This window comes from Panthera onca, chromosome X (genome assembly GCF_046562875.1).
Source record: "Panthera onca isolate mPanOnc1 chromosome X, mPanOnc1 haplotype 2, whole genome shotgun sequence".
Lineage (NCBI taxonomy): Eukaryota > Metazoa > Chordata > Mammalia > Carnivora > Felidae > Panthera > Panthera onca.
Genome location: NC_138357.1, coordinates 2,947,248 through 2,965,808, shown reverse-complemented (window position 1 = coordinate 2,965,808; position 18,561 = coordinate 2,947,248). Strand labels below are relative to the sequence as shown.

General features: G+C 49.2%; 1 pseudogene across 1 annotated transcript; it reads left to right on the top strand.

Moving 5' to 3' along the window:
* Nucleotides 1-3,074: 3,074 nt before the first annotated feature.
* LOC145714691 (melanoma-associated antigen 8-like) lies at nt 3,075-6,167 on the top strand (annotated as a pseudogene). The gene is made up of 4 exons (XR_014136928.1): nt 3,075-3,161; nt 4,022-4,124; nt 4,281-4,397; nt 4,449-6,167. The product of XR_014136928.1 is annotated as a melanoma-associated antigen 8-like (transcript).
* The last annotated feature ends 12,394 nt before the right edge of the window (nt 6,168-18,561 follow it).

Genomic DNA, 18,561 nt, shown 5'->3' with positions numbered 1-18,561 from the left:
TATATAACTAGGGAACCTGAGTGGCTCAGTCAGTTAAGCATCTGACTTCGGCTCAGGTCATGATCTCACAGTTTGTGAATTTAAGTCCCACTTCGGGTGAGCTAGAGACCTGCTTTGGGTGACCCCTGCTTCTCTCTCTCTCTCTCTCCCCCACCCCTGCTCACTTGCGCCCTCTCTCTCTCTCTTTCTCAAAAAAAAAAAAAGCCTATACATAATCATATCAATTATACATATATATGACACATAGCTTTATATATCTTTATAAATATAGTTAAGTATACAAGTACACAGGTTTACTGATAGATTCAGGTAAAAGAGGTCCCAAATAAATGAACCAGTATATATTGTTCCAGAATATTCTAAACACAGAATTCTGTTTAAATGATTTACAGATTTAGTGCCCTACCGTGTAGCTGGCAAGATGACTATCAAGCTCAGACTGCTGACTTCTCCCCATACCAAACCTGGAAGACTATAGAAGAAGGGGAGAAGGGGAATCAACAACAAATTATAAACAACAAACAGGAGAAAGTTCTTCGGGAGAATAGGGAGTAGTGAGTTGGTGCCTGTGTCTGGGCTTGGGGTGTGAAGAGCAACAGGGATGTGGGAAGGTACTGTAGGCTGCATAGATGCAAATGACAGGATGGATAGGAGAAATTATTTTAAACTTCTGCCCCTACATCCTGGCACAAATCTGAGGCGGGTTCTGGCAACACACATGCCAGTAGCCCTGGAGTAATACCAAGACAGAGGGAAAGATGGGATGATTGAGGCATTTGAGTCCAGAGTCTGTGCTAATAACCATCTGAAATCATCTTAGCAGGGAGGAATACCCTTTCCAAAAATTATTATGTAAATAGAATATAAACAACAGACTAGAATAGAGAGTATCAAAGCAAATCACATGTAGTAAGACAAGTTAGTCTTCATCAAATAAGTATAGTCTACACACATATACACATATATATGCACACTCATATAAATATATAACATAAAGAGGCATGCATATATATGTGTGTATACATATATATGTATATAGTACACACACTAGGTAGAGTTGGACAATGTACTTCTTACTATGGATGAGCATGACAAAGGAAAACTCACTGCACTGGACCCTGCAATATTAGATAACCATAAAATCGTAGGATCATCCCCCAAAACCCTTGGAGCTCCTCAGCCTCCTCAGTAAATTAAATCTTGAACATATTTCTGAAGTCTGGGTGCTGGCAAAGGGACCACATGGGAAGCAGTGCATGTTCTCTGACCCTTGCCCAGGTTTATGGGCACTAAAGCTCCACTTCAGGCATTTGTCCTGCAACTGCGTGCATTCCCTAAGTGTTGATGAGAGCCTCCTGGGTAAGGATTGAAGATGGCACATGACTCAGAATACTGGGGGCTACTTAGCCCACCTGTGCCCCTGTTGGCAGCTATGAGAGACCTCAAGCCAGGGCAAAAGGCTGGGCACAACCCTCAAAAACGTTCCCTCATGTCTTCAGGAAAGATAGGGAGTGAGAGCCTGGGTCTGAGGCTCTGACCTGCCGGTGCCAAAGTAAAAATGAGGCTCTGACCCAAGCCTGCCAGAATCAAGGTGAGGATCCCAGAGAGGAGGGAAGACTACCCCCCCCCCCCGCCCCAACCTCCGCCAGCCTCCGAAACCCACCTCTGAGGGATATTATCAATGCCTGGGGACCGGTGGCCATGGGGTCCAGACGTGACGTCCGCCGACGTCCTCCCTGCAGACAGGGGTGACAGAGGTGGGGGTCTCGGTCCAGAAGGCCCAATTCAGGTCAGCCAAGGGAAGGGGCCCAGACCCGGCAAACAGGCATATACGTCGACCTGTGAGGGAGCACAGCGGGCCACCGCAGCCAGGAATCCAGGTCAGCCCCGCCGGCAGCCCAGAGAGACCCCGGCAGGGTCGTCAGGCGGAGCCCCTCTCCCAGCAGGGCTGTGTACACGGAGCCCCAGAGGGACGCGCCCCGGCTCTTCATGGAGCAGGTGTTGGGACCTGAGGGACAACCGTGGAGCCCACTCCACCCCGGCGACAGGCGCTCTGCCCGTGCAGCGGCCCTGGGGTCCCTGGAGAGGGTGGCTGCAGGCCGCGTCCAGCCACCTGCTCCTCCGAGATCCGAGGGAGCTGAGGACCTTGGGGTGAGGGGCAAGATCCCAGTTAGGAGAGAGCAGGGACACGGGCCGGGCCAGGGCCAAGGGACTCAGGACCCCAGGACACACAGAGGGGACCTCCCAGAGTTTGGGCCCTGGCATCCTTCCAGTAAGGGCCCGGGGCGGGATGGGGACTCCTGGAGGCAAGTCGGGCCAGACTTCCACAGCCGGGTCTCAGAGACACGGGGCAGAGTAGGGGGTGGGGGGGCGAGGAGAGGGCTCGACACCTCAGTTTGTCAGAGGGCAGGGCCCAGGTCCTGCGGCGATTCCTGGTGAGTATGCAGAGGACGGAAGGAGCCTGGACCCAACATCAGAATCAGTCCTGTAAGGCCCCCGGGCGGGATGGAGACACTGGGCAAGACTGGATTCATGCATCCGGGTCTCAGGTAGCCAGGGCCGCGGAGTGGGGTGCGAAAGGGCAGAACAGGGGGAAGGATCGGTGAGCTGGGGAGGACAGGGGACCGTCTGTCTGTCGGGAGCAGCCGCTCAGGTGGGCAGAGGTGAAGAGGGCCCAGGTGCTGTCAGGAGACCAGGTCCACCCCAGCCCAGAGCTACGAAGTCAGTCCGTGCCGCAGGCCCGGGGAGCCCCTGCATCGGGTGGCCAGAGGTGGCGGGCGCCCCGTCCCTGAGCCTGGGCGGTGCGTCCCAGAGACCTTCGGACCCTGGTCTGAGGGGCACGAGTTCCCTTCGTCAGCGGCCACGCGCCCAGGCCATCCCCGGGGTGCAGGAGGCCACGGAGGGAGCACCGAGGGAGGGACTCCGGCCCCCAGAACGGAGGCCCCGGCCCGGAAGGCGACCCCTAGCGGCAGCCTAGGGAAGCCCCTAGTGGGACTGAGGCCCCGCGGGGTGTCTGGACTTCCGCATCCGGGTCTCAAGAGACTGGCGGGGCGGGGCGGAGCGGGGCGGGGCGAGGGGGCCTCGGCGTCGTCGGCGTCTTCCGGCCTGCGCCTCGAAGCCCGTCGGGCGCGGGAAGGGCGCCGAGCCTCGTGGGCTTCGAGGTGAGGCCCAGAGGGAGGAGCGAGGGAGCCGGGACCCAGAGGGGAATGAGTCCGGCGGTGGGGGCGGCGGTGGAGGCCGCAGGGTGGCGCGGCCACGACGACTGTGACCAGGGCGTGAGGCGTGGGCGGCCTCGGGCTCTGGGTCCCAGCCCGACCGAGAGCTGGTTGCGCGCGAGGAGCCGGCGTCAGGCGGCAGAGCCCGAGGCCCAGGCCGCCCAGGGAGTCCGGATGGGGACGAGAGGACAGGGCTGAGGGACCCCAAGGAACCCATGTGAGCCCCTGCCAATGGCCCCGGGCCTCCCCGGACTTGGTCGCCTCGTGCGACGCCAGCCGCCTTGGCCCGGACCTCGCCGGGCCGGGAGGGCTCTGGTGGGAGGCAGCGGGCCCGGGGCTCCCCGGGAGAGCCGTGCGGGAGGACGGCCGGAGGCCCCTTGGACCCCAGCCCCGGGGCCGCCGTCGGAAAGCCGCCCCCGCGGTGGGTCTGGGCGAGGGGAGGGCCTTGGTGTGCGGGGCTGGACCCCGGTCAGCCGAGGCAGGATCCCGGGCCCTGGCCGGGGTGCAGGGGAGAGAGGAGGCGCTGCCTCCCAGCCCAGGACACCTACGTAGGGCCCAGGAGGCCTGCCCTGCCGCTCGGGTCCGCTCTGGCTGTCAGCGGAGGCCCAGAAGGGGCAGGTCCAGGCTGGATGGGGTGGGGGCTCCCGGGGTGGGGGGGCGCCCAGAGTCCTGGCCAGAACCTCCTGGCCGCAGTGGGGGGTGGGGGCCCGGGGCGGTGCACGCGGTCTGCACCCACCCTGAGACCCTGAGGCGCCCCCTCCGTCCCTCCCTCCCTCCCTCCCTCCCTCCCTCCCTCCGTCTTCCAGGGGCTCGGAGAGCTCTGGAGTTGAGGCCTTGGTCTGAGGCAGGAGTCCCGAGGTCACAGAGCAGAGGAGGCGCGGCCGCGTGCCAGTCGGTTGTCCAGGCGAGGTGCGTGCTCCACGCGTGGGGCCGGGGGCTCGCCCATCCCACCCCAGAGGGGACCCCTCGGCCCCCAACCCCCACGCGGCCCCGCTCTCAGGCCTGGGAGCTCGGGCTCTGTGGGCTGGGCCTCCCCCTGAGGAGCCACCCCTCATCTGTGTTCAGGGTCTCGCGACCATCATGCCCCTGGGTGAGAGGGGTGCGCTCTGCAAGCTTAAGGAGGAGCCAAGAGAGGTCCCGCTGCCATGGGATGCACCGCTGCCAGAGCCTGAGGACAAGGAGGTGGAGTTGAAGAAGGAGGAGGTGGAGGAGGTGGAGGAGGAGGTGGAGGAGGTGGAGGAGGTGGAGTTGAAGAAGGAGGAGGTGGAGGAGGTGGAGGAGGTGGAGGAGGAGGTGGAGGAGGTGGAGTTGGAGGTGGAGGAGGTGGAGTTGGAGGTGGAGGAGGTGGAGTTGAAGGTGGAGGAGGAGGAGGTGGAAGAAGTGGAGGTGGAGGTGGAGGTGGAGGTGGAGGACGTGGAGTCGGAGGAAGAGGAGTTGGAGGAGGAGGAGGTGGAGGTGGAGTTGGAGGTGGAGGAGGTAGAGTCGGAGGAAGAGGAGTTGGAGGAGGAGGTGGAGTTAGAGGAGGAGGTGGAGTTGGAGGAGGAGAAAGCAGAGGAGGAGGAGAGGGGGGGCCCGTCTCCCTCCTCCTCCTCCTCCTCCTCCTCCTCCTCCCTGTCCTCCTCCTGCTCTGTCCTCATTCTGGTCCCCCTGGAGGAGGGATCTGCTGCTGCCCGGTCCCCGAGTCCTCCCCAGAGCCCTCGGAGCACCTGCCCCTCCCCCAGTGCCATGGCAGGCGCTCCGGGGAGCCAGTCCCACCAGGGCTCCAGCAGCCCCGATGAGGAGGGGTCGAGCACCTGGGGGGCCCCGGCAGGGGCCCAGGCCTCGCTCCCAGATGCGCTCCGCGTGAAGGTGGCCGGCCTGGTGCTGCTGCTGCTCCTCAAGTATCGCACCAAGCAGCCGACCACCCGGGCGGAGATGCTGGCGGCGGTCAGCCGAGATGACCGGGACCGCTTCCCCGTGATCTTCCGCCGAGCCTGCGAGTATCTGCAGCTGGTCTTTGGAGTCGACGTGAAGGAAGTGGACCCCCGCGAGCACTCCTACGTCCTGGTCAGCATCCTGGGCCTCAGCTGCGATGGGACGCCGAGTGGTAGGGACGGCATGCCCAAGACCAGCCTCCTGGTGCTGGTCCTGTGGGTGATCCTCCTGGAGGACGACCGTGCCCCTGAGGAGGCGGTGTGGGAAGCGCTGGGGGTCATGGGGGTGTATGCCGGCAGGGAGCACGTATTCTATGGGGAGCCCAGGGAGCTGCTGACCGAAGTCTGGGTGCAGGAAGGGTACCTGGAGTACCGGCAGGTGCCCGGCAGCGAGCCCGCACGCTACGAGTTCCTGTGGGGTCCCAGGGCCCACGCAGAAACCAGCGGCGTGCAGGTGCTGCAGCACATCCTCGCGGTCAACAGCAGGCAGCCCGGGGTCTCCGTGTCTGTCCGAAGAGGCTGTGAGCCATGAGGAAGAGCGGGCCTGAGCCCGAGGGGCAGCCGGGCCCGTTCCCGCCTGGGGTCGAGCAGCTTCTCCTGCGGGGCACGAAGCCAGGCCACTTCTCGCCTGCGAGTGCGAGCAGAGCGGGCGCTGGGCGTTGTGAGTAGTGGAGGGCCAGGGCGGCTTGGGGGAAAGCGGGGCCAAGAGCACGTTTGGGTGGGTTCTTGTTCTCTGTCTACGTGGCCTCGGAAATCGATCTTTGTTTCCTCGAGGAAGTTTTCAGATGTTGTTCCTTGTCACAGAAGGTTTCGTGAGCTTCGGGCTCAGCGTGGGAGTGGCACCCACGCCACAGGTGTTCGAGAGTCAGAGTTTTGCCGTTTGGTGCAACGAGCTGGGAACCCTTCCGTCCTCGTTCGGGATCCAGAAGGGAATCGCGGTGCCTGGGCTGGGCACAGACAGGGATGTCTTGCAAACGTGAAGACCTTGGCAGTAAACGGATGGTTTCAGGCCATGGAGAAGTAAAAGATGTTCGTTCTTGCTTCTCGTCCCTTGTCGTCTGTCATTCTGGACAAGGGACATAGAGATGTGTGCCTGCCTTTGCTTGGGTCTCCAAGAAAGGAGGAGACACTCGATCTGAGCAGAGGTCCCCAGCTCACTGGGACATTTGTGGCCGGACATTCGCCGAGCTCTGCTCGCTCTCGGAAGGGCCCTGTGTTGGCAGTGAGGACACTAGGAGAGAGAGGCAGGACACGTCCCACCCATAGGTGACTGTCTAGCAGCGACAGTCCCAGTGGGAAGGCAGGGAAGGGTCCCCTAAGAGGAGCAGAACAAACCAAAGAAGGGTGAGGCAGTGTGGCTCCAGGGGGAGCCCTACAATGGAGACATCCTGAGCCAGGCTGGCTTGGTGTCTCTGGTCAGTGTGATGCCTTCTGCGCAGCTGATCACAATGAAACTGGATGTTGACAGTGGCCAGGCCCACAGATGGTGTCCCTTAGGGGTATGAGCAAAATCTCAAATAGATAATTGCTCTGAGAAGTTCCTTTTGGATCATGGACAAACCAAAGAAATCTCCTCCTGGGTCCGGAAGTGAAAGTGTCCTGCACTCTTGTCCCGGTGTAGTTGAACACAGTGCACGGACTAGGTGTTTTCTACCCATCATCTGCAAGGATTTCTGGAGAAATGCAATAATATTCCTTTAAAGTCGAGCCCAGAAGGCTCTAGACGGACACTGTTGTTCCTGGCCATGGGAAACCAGAACCAAGTGCATTATAAAGATGTTTTCATTTGATTATCTTGAGTGTCCTTAGACAGCTGTAAGCCAGGTCTAGGTTTTGGTGTGGGAGAAATGAATGAAAGTTGTGGTTTGGACGGAAGAGCATGTGGAAGGAGGGAGGAAGTTGGTCTTTGATTCAAATTCTAGCAGCTTTGTGCTGTATCCAGCTGGGACGACTCCCCCACGCCTACATTCCACGCATATTCTCATATATCCCACATATATCCCCTATTTAGAAAATGGACTGTGGGGACCCTGGGCGGCTCAGTCGGTTAAGCATCTGATGACAGCTCAGAGCCTGGAGCCTGCTTCAGTTTCTGTGTCTCCTTCCTCTCTGGCCCTCCCCTGCTCGTGCTCGGTCCCTCTCTCTCAAAAATAAATAAAACATGTTTTAAAAATTAAAAAAAGAAAATGGACTGAGTTTTATTTATGAAGCACCCTCTTTGGCTTATTAGCTGTTCCATGTTCTGTTGAGCTGCATATTCTCTAGCATGACCTGGAAAACAAAAAATATCCCAGAGGAGAGAGTAGAAGGGTCTGGGATCAAAACAACATTAGAAACAACTGCCATTCATCACAGTTCCGATATGTGCCCGGCACAGTGCGAGGTGCTTTCCATACATCACATACATTCCTGCAGTCCTGCAAGATGGGGCTTATGAAACCCACTTACTTCACAGATGAAGAACCTGAGGCCCACAGGGCTTGGTCGTTTTCCCAGGATCACACGGCTAGTAAGTGACAGGGCAGAAACCGGACCCCTGGTCTGAATTCATGGAGAGCCCACGCTGTTCCCACCCACCCCAGCCTGTGGCCGACCGTCTGACTCCTACGTTTCTCTTCTCGCTCCCATGGTGTTTCCCAGGTGACATAAAGTAGGACCCCGAGGCCCAGGTAGTAAAAACAGGCCTAAGGAAGAAAGGTGACAAGAAGAATCAAACACAACTTGGGGATTTTCCGAGTCTTGTCCAGAGCAGACTCTGCTAGGTGCCGCCGTTTCTTTCCAGTCCCAACACTTTCCCCCATGACAGCCCCTGGTCTTCCCACATGTGCCCTCCTGTCCAACTCTGGAACCTGGCCTGCCGGCCAGCTCATCACCACCGCCTCCTCTCCTGGCTGCACAAGGGCTTCATGCCCTCCCATGACATAGAGCATGCCTCCTCCCTGCCCAGGTTCCCTGGCTCTCCTGGAGCTTACCCTCCAACCCGTCTGACAGCTAAAGCCCTTTTGATGGGAAACGGGACTTGGACTGTGACCTTAAGACATCTGTTCATCCCTCCCCAGGGAGTCTTCCATACACTCTCTGTTTTCCCAATGGGCTGTGAGGAATGTCTCATTGCACCTATAACCTACAGGGACTTGGGGACTAACCCTGATGTTACACAGCGGATATTTGAAGCCACCCTGGTGTTTGCAGTAGGACTTCAATGATTTTCTTATTTGAAGCTGGGAACGGAACACATATTCAGATGAAGGAGCTTATTTAGGTGGTCAGATAGTAATGCTTCATCACAAGTGGTAGATGAGCAAACATCCACTGAAGTCAAATTCCTAAAATCCCTGGAATGCTCCTGGGTGGCAAAAAATGGTTCCTCGGTGGACATATTAGGCCAAATTGAACCAGAAAGAAAGAACCATCCTCCCACTGCCTCTTGTCTGGTACCAGCCCCACGGAAAAGCCCTGGCGGCCAGTGAGCCTAATGGCACCTGTGCAGGTAAGGTGTTGAGGCAAGTTTAGTCACGTGGAGGGTAGCAGAGACTCACAGGTTCAGACTTTACCCATGTTTCAAAAAGAAGGAGGAAATCCTCGCCTATTGTGATTACAGATGGCAATGCAGGGATTTTCTGCAGGCAATGCAGAAAAGTACTATTGAGTGAAGAAGGTGAACGCTTCCTGCTGAGAGGTACAGGATCCTCTTAACATTAGATGTGGTTCTCTATTTGAAAGTATCTGTCATGTGGTAGGCACTTGAAAATTCAAAGAAAACCAAGGCAAATCTGACCTCAGATTACTCCTCCGAGCAATAAAGTCGGTTGTCCTAACAAATTATGATAGTTGCCTTTGGTTGAGCACCTACTGTGTAGCGATACGTGGGAGAAATTTCAACGCTCATCCATACCGTGTCTTTGCTTTCCTTCCTGGACACAGGGGACCCTGCATTTCCAGTCCACTTGTAGTTAGGAAGGGTCATGTGATGACCCTTTGCCACGGAGACGTGAGCAGAAGCATCGTTCGTCACATCCAGGCATCTCAGAGCCAGTATGTCGGTATGTCAGCTCCGTGCTGTCTCCCTTGATTCACCATGGCCACCCCATGTTGAGATAGGGGAGCCACAAGATGAAAGCAACCTGTCTCTCCAGGGTCTAGGAAAAGCGGAGGGCCCCTGCCAAACTGTATCAGAATTTACGTGCACCAGCATGCACTTTTGTTGTGCTAGCCCTTCAAGTGTCAGGGTTTGTCTGTTGCATCAGTTAGCAGTTACTTTGACATGGCTGCTTTTCTGTTGTTAGACTTACATGGAAATTTCAAGTACAAAGGTAGTAGTGCATATCTTCCTGCTTCCAAAAAACTCTAAAAATACAGGTAAGTCACAATGTTCCCTTTTCAAAGATCTTCCACAGTTCAGCCTTCTCCTCAGAAGTCCCCACGACTAACAATCTAGTGTGTGTTATTTAAAGGTGACTACGGTTTTCAATAGTGTGCTGTCAGAATATATCGGTTTTCTTCAACATAATAGGTAAGAGTGGACATATTGTTCTGCCACTAGCTTTTGGTACTTAATAAAATGGACGCAGGATATTCCCGTGACAGCACATATAGATCCACCTCACTTTTGAAACTACTCCCTGGAGTGTTAAAGTATGTATATACCACAATTAATAACATAAACATTTTTTTTTTTCCTGGTGGAGATGTAAGTGGTTTTCCCTGTGTCCTATGATTAATGAAGTGAAAACAACATCTTTGAATACGAATGCCTGGGTAAACGTTAGAAAACATTGTTTTCTAATGACATATACATACTAACATAGACATTGGGTTAAAGTGGAAAGGGTGTGGACAGTTTAACATTTTATAGATACGTCTGAAATTTTATTCCAAAAATGCTATACTGATTTGTATTCTCATAAAAATTGCAAATGATTTGAGATTATGCAATACCAACAAGATATTTCCCCTTTACTTTGAGAAAGAAGGATTTGGCCAGAGTGACCAGGAGCCAGGGGAGGGAACCAGACAGGACACCCTCAGCTAGGAAGGGGCATTGAGAGCATCCAGCAGAAAGCGATTGCCACAGTCCATGAGAGAAAAGGAGTACAAAACCAAGCCCAGGGAGCCCCCAGGCAGGCTGGGAGTTGGGGCTCTGAATCTAGAGTCTAGCTTAGGGGCAAAGGGGCCAGAAGGAGAGAAGGTGGGGAGGGAGAGGGACCTGGGACAAAGAACATGAACAGGCTGGGGAAATCTCTGAATCATTATCACTAGCTGGAAGCTTCAGGGTGGTCTGAACAGGGAAGGTCTATTGGATGAATGGACCAGCACCATGCCAGACACCCCGCTGCCTTAGAGTCCCCCTACCTCTGTCAGGAAGAGTACACTTGGCTCCCTGCGTCATTCAGGTGAGCGACATCTCTGGATTACTCTAGCATTATAGCATTATCTAGTGCATCCTTGCCAGGGTCCTGGGGCTGGAAGCTGTCAGGATGCCTGCTGGAGGCTGGGGACTTTCCCTCTGGGTGCAGTGCAACCCCACACAAAGGGCGGGGCTATGTGAGTGAGGGGTTAGTGAGCCGAGGAATGATGGCTGAGAAGGGCCAGGAACAGCCAAGAGCAGTGGAAGGAAGTGTGCAGTGGCAAGGAGGGCGAAATCAGAAGGAGAAAGCCCTGGGACTAATCATCTCAGACTCTGCAGATAAACGGCTGGGCATGGACACGCTTGAACGCTGTCCAAATGGTGTCCCTGGCTCGGACTGCCTTCCAGGGCTTCTGGGGCCTTGGCATAGAAGGAGCGGATGTCCTGTGGCCATGATGACTGGCCTGTGTTGCCATCAGATTCTGTCTGGGATACAGGACTGGCCCAAGATGCAGATGTTTGCAAGGTGGATGGAAAACCTGTAAAGATGGCACTTTTTCTTGTTCAACTGATGAGGAGGTGTGGGCCCCAATGCACGACAAGGAACATGAATGGGCTGGGGAAACCTTCTGATAGACTATGTTTCCTAGGAAGGAAGCACCATGGACACCCTCAGAAATAATTTCCTATGGGAATTCTGAAGTTCATGAGCCATTGGAGAACTGTAGGTTTCATCTATGGAAGTGGAAGGCTCAGGCAGGGGCCAGGCTCCACATTTTGAGTCAGTGAATGGCACTTTCCAGTAATTTGGTTGATTCACTCATTCATACAGCAAACATTTACTGAACATATGCTGAGAAAGAATATTAAGCAAACAAAGCCAAATAAGACGACAAAGCACTTAATTCAGCCTGAGTGGGAGGATGGTGAGAGATGTGATGTAAAAGAGTTTCAGGAACTGTGAGATGGTGGGGAGAGTGTATAATGACCCAGAATTCTGAGGTTTCTCACTTTGTTGGAGCTTTTGCTCTCATCTCAGATTGAGGATGAGAGAGGAAGAGGTAGTGGTGAGTTGATGAGGAAAATATGGAGAATGCAGTCAGTATGAGCCATGTGGGTGGTGAACTTCTGCTGGTTGTCCAGGTGGGTCTATCCAGTGGGTAGTAGGAAACATGGGTCTAACAGGAGAGGAGCTTGGACTGGACATTGTTAGGCTGTGTTAGCAAACACAGTTGGAAACTAAAGTCACATATTAAATTTAGGAAAGACTTTAATGGGAGAAAAGAACCAGAAAATATAATTACAGAAAGTTTTTATAGTATATGTACTATACTATACTAGTATAGTATATGTACATATATATATACATATGTATATATATATATTCTTGCATTTGTGGCTCACATACAGTTACACTAATGACCTTTCAATTTCACATCTGCTGTGTTGGATCACTTTTAAGGACTTTACTCTTGATAGCCTTTGGCAAAACTAAGCTTACACTCTCTCTCTGTTGCCTCCAATATCCAGACACTATCTTTTCAAACCTAGTGTGTGCATTTTAGGCAGTTGGCAGCTCTTCAGTAACAGAAGTTGCTCATTACAAACAGACTAGGGGCCTGGAGGACACCCTTGGACTCAAGTCTCTAGAGGCTAGACCCATGATGGGTCATTTAGTGGACATCAAAATTTTAGATGTAGGACCTCTTATTTCAACTGAAGCCTTCCACAGAAATCCACTCCATATACACGAGCAAGGCAGAGAACTCTGGTTGAACTGTTGAAGTGAGGACTATAATCCTAAAGTCCTACCTAAGCCTTAAAAGAAGTGGGCCCTGACACTCAGCCACAGACTCTAGGGTCTTCCTGAGCATAGATGTGAAAGCTGTGTGCTACAAGGCCCTTCTTCAGACATGGACTTCCTCATGCTCCTGCATAGACACCTATCTGTGTGGACTCCAATGCGCCCAACGCACTGACTTCTAATTTTGCTGTTGGGTTTTCCAGCACTGCCAAAAGCAAGTGGTGCCCTAACCTCTGTGTGTTCAACATACGTTATAATCCCATTTATTTTCCAAACTCCTCATTGCCCATTGCCCCCCCCCACCTCAATCCAGACACACATAAGCACACATTATCTTTCTACTATTCTCTACTGTCAGAACAGAATTGGCTACCCTCCCTCCAACCCACCATCCCTGTTTTTTCTTTCCAGACCTGCCTTAAATTCTAATTTGAAAAGAGGCTTCTATGAGCACCTAGGTGGCTCAGTAGTGAAGCATCTGACTCTTGGTTTTGGCTCAGGTCATGATCTCACAGTTTTGTGAGTTTGAGCCCCACATTGGGTTCTGCACTGATGGCATGGAGCCTGCTTGGGATTCTGTCTCCCTCTCTCTGTGCCCCTCCCCCCACTCATATTGTGTCTGTCTCTCTCAAAATAAATAAACTTCAAAAAATAATTTAAAAAAAAATAAAAGAGGCTTCTACTTGTGCTTTACCTGCTAGCTCTCAGCCCCAAGAAACATTATGGGCCTTCTTTACCTTCTTACCCATGTTTCCTTCTTTTAAAAGTATCCTCAGGTAGGGGCGCCTGGATGGCTCAGTCGGTTGAGCCTCCGATTTCAGCTCAAGTCACGATCTCGCGGTTCGTTAGTTCGAGCCCCGCGTCAGACTCTGGGCTGATGGCTCAGAGCCTAGAGCCTGCTTCTGATTCTGGGTCTCCCTCTCTCTCTGCCCCTCCCCCATTCATGCTCTGTCTCTCTCTGTCTCAAAAATAAATAAACATTAAAAAATTTTTTTTTTTTTGTAAAAAGTATCCTCAGATCAAGTTCAAGCACCTTCAACAAGAGTGTGGAGCTTGGCTCATTTTATTTACATCTATTGCCTCTGCTTCCCCAGAACATTGCAAAGACATTTTGTTTACTTCTATGAGAGGAGTGTTTAGTCTCCAAATTTAACTGTAGATGTGACTATTCTTTCAGTTCAATCAAACTTTGTTTCTTATATTTTGAAGCTCTGCTTTTAGGTGTATACACACTTAGGATTGTTATGTCTTCTTGGCAAATTGACTCTTTTATCATTATGTGATGCTCCTTTTTGTAAATGTTTATTGATTTATTTTTGAGAGAGAGAGAGAGAGACAGAGTGTGAGCGGTGGAGAGGCAGAGAGAGAGGGAGACATGGAACCTGAAGCAGGCTCCAGGCTCTGAGCTTCAGCACAGAGCTCAACACAGGGCTCGAATTCACAAACCGTGAGATCATGACCTGAGCCAAAGTCAGACACTTAACCAACTGAGCCACCCAGGCGCCCCTGTGATGTTCCTTTTTGTCCATGGTACATTTCCTTCTTATAAAGTCAACTTTTTCTGATATTAATATAGTCACTCTAGATTTCTATATTTCTTATTTTTAAATTTTCAAACAGTAAAATTAGTTTTTTCTTTTGGTGTACAGCTAAAAGTGATGTATAGATTTATGTAGCCACAACCATGACACAAAATTGTTTCCTCATGCTCCTTCCAAAAAAAAAAAAAAAAAACTCTCATATGCTATTTATTTATAATCATACTTTTCCCCAACACCTAACCTTGGTAACCACTCATCTGTTTTCTATCACTGTAGTTTTGTCTTTTTAAAAATGTTACAGATATGGAAGAACAGAGCATGTAATTTATTAAGACTGGTTTCTTTCACTCAGGAAATTGTATTTGAGGTTCATTCAAGTTGTTGTGTGTATCAATAGTTCATTACTTTTTTGTTGCTGAGTAGTACCCCATTGTATGGATACACCACAGTTTGTTTATCCATTCACCCATGGAAGGACATTTAAATAAATATGAACAGATTTTGGCAAATATGGATATAGCTATTATAAACATTCATTAGTAGGTTTTTGTGTGAACATGAGTTTTTATTTCTTCCAAGAGTGGCATTTCTGAGTCATGTAGGGTCTGTATGTTTAGAAGAAATTACCAAATCATTTTCCACAGAGGCTGTACCATTTTACATTCTGACCAGTAATATGAGATTTCAAGTTGTTCTTTATCCTTGCTAACATTTAGTAATGTCAGTAATTTTTTTTTAATTTTAGTCACTCTCTTTTTTTCTTTTTTTTTAATTTAAATTTTAGTTTGTTAACATACAGTGCAATATTGGTTCCAGGAGTAGAATTCAGTGATTCATCGCTTACATACAATTCCCAGTGCTCATCACAAGTGCCTTTCTTAATACCCATTACCCATCTAGCACATCTCAAATTTGTGTTGTGTTACCTCATCTTGATTTTAATTTGCATTTCTCTTTATTAGTGTAGAACAATTTCCATGTGCATATTTGCCATCCATATGCCCACTTTGGTGAAGTGTCTATCAAGATTGTTTGCCCATTTTTAAAATTGGGTCATTTGTTTCCCAATTTTTGAGTTTTGAAAAACTTTTATGTATTCTGGATACAAGTCTTTTGTTGAATATATGATTTGCAAATATTTTCTAACAGTCTTTAGCTTGACGTTTTACTCTTTTTTTCTCAGAGCAAGTTTTTAATTTTGAGTAAGCCTAAATCCAGGTCATGAGATTTTCTCCTATATTTTCTTTTAAAATTTTATAATTTTCACCTAATATTTAGATCTGTGATATATTTTATTTTTGTACCATAAAGTGTGAGGTTTAAGTACAGATTCTTTTTTCTTTTGTTTTGTTTCTTTTATTTAATATGGGTGTCTAATTGTTCTGTTACCGTTTATTGAAAAGACCAACATTTCTCAATTGAATTGTCTTACTCCTTCGTAAAAAAACTCCATTGATCTTATTTGTGTGGGTCTATTTCTGGACTCCCTAATCAGTTCCACTGATCTATATGTGTATCCTCTATCCAATATCACACCATCTTAATTACTATAGCCTTGTCTTAAAATCAAATAGTGTGATTCTTCCAACTTTATTCTGCTTTTTCATAGTTGTTTTAGCTATTCCAGTTCCTTTGCTTTTCCATAAACTTGTTGAATCAGCTAGTTTATATCCAAAAAAAATATCCTGCTAGAATTTTGATTGGATTGCTTTGAATGTATAGATCAATTTAGTGAGAACTGACATCTTCACTATGTTGAGTCTACCAGTCCATGAACACAGTATGTCTCTGTACTTACTATTTATTTAGGTCTTGATTTCTTTTATCAACATTTTGTAGTTTTCAGCATACAGATCCTGTGCAAGTCTTACTAGATTTATACCTAAGTATTGCATTTTTGTAGCTATTGAAAATGGTAAGTTTTTAATTTTGGGTTTCCAATTTTTTAATTGTAGCTGTGTGTAAGTATAATTAATTTTGTGTATTGATCTTGTATCCTGCAACCTTGCTGAACTTGTAGTTTCCTTGTGATAGTCTCTGCGTCCCTCCCAGGCTGTCTGATATGAAAAGGCCCACAGAGTGCCAAGCCAGCAGATGCGTTCCAAGCCGTCCTAAGCTGTACCCTCACTAGTAAAGGTGACACAATGCCTAGTGCTTCACCCACTGAAAAGATCATGGACTGGCCAGCCAGAGGCCTACCCACTTAGCCTAAGCCCTTTGGTCCTAAGAAGTAGAGGTTAGAGTCATGATACATTCTTTGCACCAGAAAGGAGACTAAGGGCAGTTGTGTCCAGTACCCACTGTGTACTAAATTCTGAATGGTGCTTAAGAAGGCTTCTAGAAGTCGGGGGAGTCAGGGTCAGTCCTGCCCTTTGACTAAGGCAAGATCCCTGGGGTATTCCACTCCCACCTGTTCTGGACCCACTGCAGCTACAGCTTCCACTCTAGTCAGTTTCCAAGCAAAAGAGTGGAAAGAGAAAAATAGTAAGAGAAAGGAGGAAGGAAGAGTATACCTGATCTCTAGGCTGAATATCAGGACTGCAGAAACAGACCAACAATGCACAAGTATTGGGGAAGGAAATGAATAGTAATCTCTTTGTATGTAAGAGGGAAGCCGATAGTCTGCTGTGGTTATATTTCAAATACAGAAATCTGATTTAATAGTGTTCTGAAGGTGCTGTGAAGGGGAAAGTAAGGATCTTTGAAAATCAGAGACACAACAGGAAAGCCAAACCTGGGCAGTCAGTCCAGACCTGGTTCTCTGAAAAGAACACCCTCCCCCCCACCAAGTTGTGGAAAACACTATCGTTGGGGCAATATCAACCTGCAGAGCACCCACCCCTACCTAAGGCCCCATTTGCCTTCTTAGGACTACCTGAAATGCAGCAAGACTTCAGGCATTAATGGATGAGTTTCTCCACATGCCCTACCCACACCATGCTCCTGAAGGCTTCTTCTCTCCCTCCATCCAACAGCTAGACATGAGTCACCCTCTAAATAATCAGAAACAAAGGCTGCAAATATAAGACAGACTATTAAGGAGAAAAAAATAACAGTCTTTGGTCCAAGAACCAGACAGAATGATTTAAATGCATATTTCCCACTTGGAATGTAAAGACACTCAGCAGCACTGAGGAGAGGAGGAAATAAGATTAAGAAACCAAGACACTCAGTTAGAAAGTGCACAGCCTCAGACCTGTGTGGAATGGCGATTGCCCCAACCCTCTCCCACCCCCATTCTTGACTGACCTTCCCCCATCCCCTGCTAAGTCTTCAATCCTCACTGCCTATGGTGCTTGTAAAGCAAACCTCAGAGGGATGAACTTGAAACTTTGAAGAATGATGAGGATTAAAGGGAAAGTGTGGCCTTGATTACAGTAGACTATATAGAACCAGGTAAAATTGCTCCCTGAGAAAATAGTAACTTTGTTTTTTAAAACAGGAAGGAAAGGGAGGAAGGAAGGAAGAAAAGGAGGTAGGGAGGAAGGAGAAAAGGGAGGAAAGGAAAGAGAGAGAGAGGGAAGGAGGAAAGGAAAATTATTTATGAATTCATGAAGCAAATAATTGAAAGGGCTGATCTGGAGGGGGTTGTTGGGCGAGCAGAAAAGAAAGGGAAGCAAAAGGAAGTAAAAAATGGTTAATGAAAAACTGTCTAGTGGTAAAAACCTAGGACAGGGATTTTTAGGGAATTCACATTCTAGTCACTGCTCTGCCACTGATTTACTAAGTTACAAGTGTAATCCCTTCTCTGGGTCTGTCTCTTCTGTCACTGGGGGTATGTGGAGACTTAGAGATGCCACCAAGTTTCCTGCATGGCCTGTTGTCATGGGATAAAAGCAGACCAGCTAACACAGAATTAGGCTGTCAATGGGGATATATAATATTTACTCAAATTAGTAATTGATTCAGTAAGTATAAATGTCAGCTGTTTATGAGAGGTTTCCAATATTCCCAACCATCCATTAATTTACATAAATTTCATCATATTGCTCACATTATACTGCAACTTTCTTTCTTAAAAACAGCTTTATTGAGATATAATTCACATACCATAAAATTCGCCCACTTAAAGTATACAATTCAGTGATTTTTAGTATGTTCACAGTTATGCAACCATCACCACAGTCAACCTTAGAACATTTCCATCAACCCAATAAGAAATCCTGTATCATTAGTGTTCACTCTCATTTCCTCCCAATCCCACACCCCCAGCCATAGACACTTTAATTAGTCTACTTTCTGTTTCTACAAGTTTTCCTGTTCATATAAATGGAATCATACATGCAGAGGAAGGGAAACACTTTTGCACTATTGATGGGAATGCAAACTGGTGCAGCCACTCTGTAAAACAGTATGGAGGTTCCTCAAAAAATTAAAAATAGAACTAGCCTATGACCCAGCAATTGCACTACTAGGTATTTATCCAAAGGATTAAAAAATGCTGATTTGAAGGGGCACATACACCCCAATATTTATAGCAGAACTATCAACAATAGCCAAATTATGGAAAGAGCCCAAATGTCCATTGACTAATGAATAAAGGAGATGTGGTATACACACACACAAACACACACACACACACACACACACACACACACACACACACACACATATATATATATATATATACAATGAAATATTACTGAGAGATTAAAGAGAATGAAATCTTGCCATTTGCAACAACATGGATGGAACTAGAGTGTATTATGCTAAACAAAATAAGTTAGTTAGAAAAATAAAT